We start from the raw sequence: 8035 nt of genomic DNA on the forward strand, positions 1-8035 counted from the left end.
GTTTGTACTATCGATCATGATCGCAGGATGTCTTACTCCAGAAATACATAAGACCATTTACAAGTTGTCGACTTTGGTGCAATGGATCTCACAAAAGGAGATTAAGACATCCTCTATTGAATCCACAAGGCGGGGAGTAGTGGAGACGGTCTATCTCTTTGAGAAATACCTGCCCACAACCAGTATGCTCACGATACAAATCCACCTTCTTGTGCATCTTGTAGATGAAGTGAAGATTGCTGAACCTATCCATACACGATGAAATGTTCTTCTTGGAGCACTTCATGAAAACCCTGAAAGGCTTTGTGCGACAACGAGCTCGGCCAGAAGGTAGCATGGCCGAAGGTTGGTTGGTGTCTGAGGCGCTAGTGCATATTTCACAATGGCTACCAATGGTGGAACCAGACAATGAAATGTTATGGTCGTTGAAGGACGATGATAGAATGACTCGAGATGTGGTGGTTGGAAATGGGGTAGAAAAAAGAATGGATGCCTCAATGGAAGAGAAGGTGAATCGCTTTTGTATGTTGCACCATGCCTCTATGGAGACGTGGCTCGCCAAGTACCAGATCGCTAGGCAAGATCAAAAGGAAGCCCGAGCTGAATTCCGACGTAGTATGCGTCATCGACCTATTTGATATCCCGAAGGCATGGAGAAGATGCCGCAGTTCATGTCAACGTGATGGTTGCATGGAGCTTTAACCGCCGCAGCATCTCGCGAAGGGACAGAGGTCTCAATGGAGGAGTGGGAATTCTCGAGGGGATGTAGTCCAAAGGTGATGAGGGGTTTAGGATTTTTCGTATCTAAATTTTATATGCGACATCTAATTTGAGTGTTTCAATGTACAGTACAAAATATACAGTACGGCGTGGTTGTGTGGACAGCATTTTCGCGTGGATCATATTGACAAAATGTGCTCCACAATGGACTGTGGTATCATGGCAAGGTTCGAGCAAGAGAGCCGGCGACGAGCAACGGATCCAAACACGGTTATGGATGAGATGGAGTATTTTGGAAACTTGCAAAGTATTGTTATGGTGGATTACCGTAGCTTCTCCATGATACTATTCAATGTGCAGTGGTTCAAAGTGGTACTTGGAGGAATTGGAGCAACAGTTCGACGAGGTCCATCTGGATTTCTCGAAATAGATTTCGAAAAAAAATGGACGGATTTGCACGACACCTAATTTGTGTTTCTAGCCCATTGTGAACAGGTGCACGGACTCATTTGCTTGCTAATTATTGTATTATGACATGGTTTATGTCACAATGGTTTGAACTCTCTTGTACGTGTTTGTGAACATGTAATCTTCTATCCAAACCCCCGACAACCTCGATGGTGGTATGTTATACCTTCAACTCCCCGAAGTGCGAGAGTATATCATGGTCCAAGAATTCTTTAAGAACGAGCTGGAATCATTCTTTTGTGGTGACATGTCTATCGACCTTCTAGTGTATGCGGAGTTGTGTCAGGAAATTAACATGGAACCATAGGATACTTCATACTTGGAGCATCCACTTACTCTATTCGTTGACCAATCGCTTATAAGGGTACATAAGATATGCATTTTAAGTGAGACTTTTTTTAAATGATTTATATTACTATGCTTTGTATGATTTAAATTGATTATTCTAACATCATTTTTTATCTATGTAGGTGACATTTTCAGGATGAGTCGAGGGATGAGCGATGAGGAGTTACAGGACATCTTCGCACTCATGTCTCCAGACCAGATTTCCAGATTCAGAGAGATGGTAGACCAAGAGCTGTCTCGGTCTTCATCAAGGCGCTCTGCTAGATCTGCTTCAGCGCGATCGGATGCTTCAGCTTTGAGCAGACGATCTCGATGCTCACGACTTGGGCCAGAGGGAGGGAGTGCATCGGGATCAGGGGGATGTTGCAGAGATACAGAGGCAGTGAGCCCGCGGTCGACACAGGATACAAGTGCGACTCCTCGCTCTCGTGGCTTAGGTGGATGCTGTGAAGACACGGACGCGGTGTCTCCGTCTCCTCGTTCAGTTGGAGCTGCGTCACCTCCAGGATTTATCACACCTGTGGGGATGTCTACTCCAGTTAATCCGGCTTTTGTGCAACTGTCACCAGGTGGCACCCCTGTGGGTGCCACTCCAAGAGATATTACCCCCGTCGCTAACCGGATGCATAGGATCTCTTGGATATGACCAAGAGTATGGACGCAGATGGGAGAGGACCCATCTTAGGCAGACTCCTGGGGGTTATGGATATCTAGTCGATAGTAGGTCAGGAGCCATCATCATGAATGATGAGGGGAGAAGGGTGATGGCTCATATGAGAGAGTTGTGCCAACAAGTTTTTCGACACAACATCTTGGATCATTGGAAGAACATACCGGAGGGGAGCAAGGACTATATAGTAGCATCCTTGCACGAGGAGTTTTCGGTGCGAGCCACAGTAGATAGATTCTCTACAGACTGGATGATGGATTGCATGCATGCATACATGTCACATAGACAATCCGATGCACACAAGGCAATCAAGAATGGGGCTGCAAAGCCCAAGTGGTTAGGTGCAGACGACTTGCACCGACTGAGGGAGGAGGCTATAGATTCTCCAGGACATTGGAGTCAGCAGCGCGAGGCGGCGAGGGCATGACTCGAGGCCAGAGTGGTCCATCATCTTGGGAGTGGTGGCCACAGGATATATTTGGAGGACTTTGTAAGTTTTTCTTTTGTTTTGCTTGTTTATTTTTTTGAAATATTCTTTGTACTAACAATCATGTTTCTAACAGTTAGCATTTTATTTTCTTTGCAGCACTCCGTTACAAATCGCGATCCGATTGGCTTTGAGACTTGATATACAGAGAGATACGGTCTCAGGGCATTGATCGACCGATTGTATAGACGCGACGGCCTTGTAAGTCGCTCATCTTTCTTGTCCGTAGTTACCATGAGATATTTGAATGCATTATTGTATGGTGGACTTATGTGTTCTTTCTTTTTCTGTAGAGTCTTTTCAATGCTCCTTTGCGGCGGGATGAGCTTTCGGGGAATAAGAATGCGTAGCTCACCCTTGGATCCCTGGAGCTCACACACCTTTATTTTTGAGTCGCCTGATATATATAGACATTTTCTATGTATTAGTGATATCTTGTCATGATTGTACCAATCGCTTTTTATGCGATCATGTATTTATTTCATGTATCAGTTTTATGATTTCAGTATACATTGTTTTTGTTTGTAAGCGCATTGTACACAGTAGTGCAGAACTATTCAAGCTGCCCTGCCACAAAATTTTTTTCCCTATTACCATCACTATTAGCATCGCAATTTTTACTGCTCGCGTCACTATTAGCATCGTTATGCACGTCGCAAACCGTCGCTATCAGCGTCGGTATTGGCGTTGCTATCAACGTCGCATTTGGCGTCGCTATCAGCGTCGGTATTGGCATCGCTATGCAATTTGTGACGTTGATAGCGACGCCAATACGGACGTTGATAGCAACGGTTTGCGACGTGCATAATGATGCCAATAGTGACATTGATAGCAATGCCAATACCGACTGTTCTATGGCGTCACAAATAACGACGCTTTTGCGACGACGGGGGCAAATTTTGTTGTTTGCATTTTTGTCGCTTTAAACATCGGTATAAGGCCTATATCTTATAGTGCTAAATATAAGAAGTGATAAGTTAGTGGCCATGTGAGTGTCATAATGACTACCAATGTGCTAAGTGTAGATATGTGGATCCATCTAGCCATGCGGTCCATCATCAATGTCCGCACGTTGTCGTCGTGTTAAGGGCTGAAGGTCTACCACCGGGGCTTAGTGCAAAAGAGGAGTATGAGATTCAAACTTCAGGAAGGGGAAATAGATTAGGGTTTAATAAGATCTGGGATTTAGAAACAATTTAGATGTGGAAGAAGAACTCAAGCTTTTTCACTATGTCTTTAGCATACATGAATGGAATCAATAACTCTAACTTGATTACATCAAATGTCTTTGGATACATACATCATAACATAAAGGATATTTTCAGATTCTCAATCCAAATATGAATATCAAATGCAAGCTCTAATGGCTTTAATTTCAAGTACATAGATGGATTTCAACTCTAGGGAACAACTATTATGTTGATAGTCTTCAAATACATTCAAGTTTTGGGTCAATGGTACATGAAATGCATTGAAGAAGCATAAACTTTACTTGAGCCCTGTTTTAAAACAGAAAATTCCAGCCCATAATCAAGCTCAAAAAGAGAGCATAAACTCATGAATAAGCTCCTCTAATCATTAATGAGCAAAGTCCTGATGAAAAGAGGTCATTTGCTTCCATTACAACCACATAAATCTCTTGTTTGCTCATAAAAATGGACAAGAATAGTGGGCTGCCTTGTTTATGACTAGTTATTTCAGCCCATAATAGCCCATACACCTTCAAAATCCTCACCCTTTGCTTGCCCCAAAGTCACTCAAGTACTTGGGTACAAGTCGGGCTTCATTGGACCATGAATAAGGTAGACAAAATGAGAGAAGACGTACATAAGAGCAAGCTGAATCCTTTTCTCTCAGATTTTTCCCTTTTATAGACTGTCTTATCATGCATTTTTGTCAGACCAAATGGACAGAGAAGTGGAGCTCTCACCGTGTGTACATCTTCATCTTCAGGTCCTGTTGATCTCCAGTTTGCATGCTCCAAAGCATGCACCATAGCTTCAACTCCTCTCGAGGCTGTGCAGCCCGCATTTTGTGCCAAAAAATGGGGGCTGCTCCCTGCTCAGGCCCAGGTCACTTTTTGACCTACTCAGGTCACTTGCTAGTCACATTAGTCTATTACTTCAGGTCCCCTGTGAACTTAGTGGACTTTTGGCAACTTTTGGCATTTTTCTTGAGTTCTGATCATATTTTTGCACTTGAATCAATGTGATTTATCCTGTAGACTGTCAATTACTTCCATCTGACCAAGTTGTAGGTTCCATAGACTTATTTTTCATAATATACATGGTACAACTAAAAATTATATGCTAAATACAAAAGAACTTATGTAACTAAGTTGGTTATTGGGTAACAATGTCTGAATTTTGTATGCAAATTCCTCATATAACTCCCAGTGAAGCTCTTCTGTGTTCATAAGAATCCCATGATTTATATTATGAACAATAAATTCTTTGACATTCATCCCCTCCTAACATGCACATCCTCCGACATGTGCCATTTCATAAGATTACAGGTTAAGGAGGGTCTTCTTCTGATATATCTTCATCTCCATCCTCTAAGTCTTTTTCTTCTTGCTTGTCTTTAAGTAGAGGGCTCATATCTAAGTCATCAAGCTCATAAGTTGAAGATTCTCTTCGTTTGAAGAGCTTGATTCGTTTCCCAGCTATGGGTATTTTTATCATGGTTCCATCCATTTCAGCTAAAGAGTAAGTAGCATTATTATGTACTACTTTTACAACATATGGTCCAAACCATCGCTTGGCTAACTTTCTATGAGCACTATATTGATTGTGCAGGCTGCTATCATAAACAAGTACCCAATCATTCTCTTGAATAGCTCTTGGACGGAGTCAATGATGCTTGTTAAACCTCTTATTATTCTTTAATCTTGTTGTTTTCATCCTTTCAATGGCTGTTTTGACATCTTCTAGCCTTCTTTCAAGTTGCCTTATGCGCAGAGTCAGCAACTCTTCTCTATTCATGCCTTCATCCCATGGTAAAATACTCCATGTGACAATGGATTCTTCAATAAGCATAATAGGTGGCTGTCCATATATTAGTTCAACCGGTATATAACGTGTTACTGCACTATGGGTAGTTCTATCAACCCATAATGCGAATGGTAGCATTCTAGGCCATTCCCTCATCTTTCCTTTGCATAATTTTGCTAAAGATTTAAGAATTAGTTGATGACCTCTTTTGCTCTTACCATTGCCTTCAGGGTTGTAGGCTGAAGTAAGAGATAGCTTAATTTCCAATTGAGCAAAGAAATGGTGAGTCTCATCAGCATCCAATTCTCCTCTATCAGCAGTTACTTTGGCAACACAACCATACCTGCAAAATACTTCTTCAAGTAAAAATCTACAAACGGCTTGAGTAGACTTTGTTGTCAAGGCTTTTTCTTCCACTTGATTTGTGAGATCTTCTGTAGCAAGTACTAGATATCTCATGTTCCAAATTCCTGTAGGCATGGTTACTAAATCAATAACCCATCTATAGTGAATGGATAAAGGATAGGTAGGCTAAAGCCCATCTCTATGCTTAACCATAGAGTACATTTGACAAACATGACAAGACTCAACAAAATGCTCAATGTCTTTATACATGTTTTGCCACCAAAATTTTTCTTTTATTTTGGCAAAAGTGCCCCATATGCCTCTATGACCAGCCAATAGGCTTTCATGAAATTCTTGCATGACCTGTCTTTGAGTCTTTTTGTCTCCTAAGATACGAACAGGCGCCTTTCCTTTCTTTTTTGCATGCCTCCAAAGGTAACCATCTTTAAGAAAAAAGCCATAATCGTTTCTCTTAATTCTCTTGAATTTTTCATTAGACCAATCTTCCTTCTTTGTCAAGGTGTTCAAAAATTGACCAATTTTTAGCCAATCATCTGCATAATATTCCTCCTTAAAGTGTGAACAAACCATAACAAAACATTGAGCATGCTATCTACTAGATTCACACTGTCCTTCTTTGGTTGTTTCATCCTTCCTTGCTGATGTAAAATTTATTTTAGCAGCTGAACCTGTTGTACTTGCTGTAATTATTGTTGTACCTGCATTTTTGACTACTGAATCATCATTAGATTCAGTTGTACTTGCTGTTTTTAGATTTGTACCTGCATTTACAGTTTCTTCATCCATCATCTCTTCTTCATCCTTATATCTGTCATGCGAAAGCATGTCAGCAACTGGATTATCTCTTCCAGCAATATGTTTTAAATCAAGATTTAAGGATTTAATATAAGCTATCCATCTTAGCATAGCTATGGTGGGAGTGGAACAGTTGGCAATCATGCCCAAGACTGGAAGGCAATCTGTTTCAACTATTACGTGTGCCCCCATGAAGTACTCCCTGTCGCATTTCAATGCAGTTACTACTCCCCAAAGCTCTCTTTTAATTTGAGCATACCTTCTTTGTCGTTCATTAAGAACCTTCGCTCCAAAACGGATTGCATATCTGTTGCCTTCAAGGTCGTCTTGACCAACTGCCCATCCTATTCCAATAGGACTTGTGTCCACTGTGAGTATAATGGGCTGTCCATTAGAGTAATTAGTCCTCTTTAAGGTGGGGGCTGAAAGCAGCAATTTATTTAGTTTTCGAATAGCTTGGGTATGTTCTTTTTCCCATACAAACCTTTGGCCTTTTCTTAGCAATTGATAAAGATTTTCAACAACATGAGCAAAATGTGGTATCCAAATAAGGTAGAAGACACATGCACCAAGAAATCTTCTCACCTTTGAAACATTTGTATATATTTCCTGCATTTTGCTGATAGCATTAATCTTGGATGGAGAAGGCTTTCGGCCATATGGACCACACATATGCCCGACCACAAGAACTTTTTCGACTCCAAAAACAGATTTAGCACCTGAAAGAGTAAGATGGACTTCTTCTAATTTAGACAAAATTTGAGCACAATCATTAATATGTTCGGAAACAAACTTGCGACATCCAAGTTCATTGAGTTCTTCATTTTTCTCATGAACTTCACATCCTTTGATTGGAACATCATCAAGGAAAGGAAGAGTTAATTGAGAAATATAATCCCTCAATACTTTATGCATGGCATTCATCATGTGAGCTACTGAATTCGTAGCCCCTTGAGGTAGAGTACACATGCAGACTAAGCCAAGAGGTGTCTTCATTGTGGTAATGTCTCGGCTTTCCAAAGCAAGCTGAAATTGGTCATAGCTTGAATATAAATCTCCCATGAAATAGATTGCTCTGCCTGCAAAAGCTTCAGCAAATTCATCAACAATTAGCCCTGATCCAACATTTCTAATAGTGACTTTATTGACAGGCTGTAAATCTTGAATGAATCGCAAAGATCCATTCTT

This window comes from Lygodium microphyllum, chromosome 6 (genome assembly GCF_053477565.2).
Source record: "Lygodium microphyllum isolate KBCC chromosome 6, Lygodium_microphyllum_v1.1.10, whole genome shotgun sequence".
Taxonomy (NCBI): domain Eukaryota; kingdom Viridiplantae; phylum Streptophyta; class Polypodiopsida; order Schizaeales; family Lygodiaceae; genus Lygodium; species Lygodium microphyllum.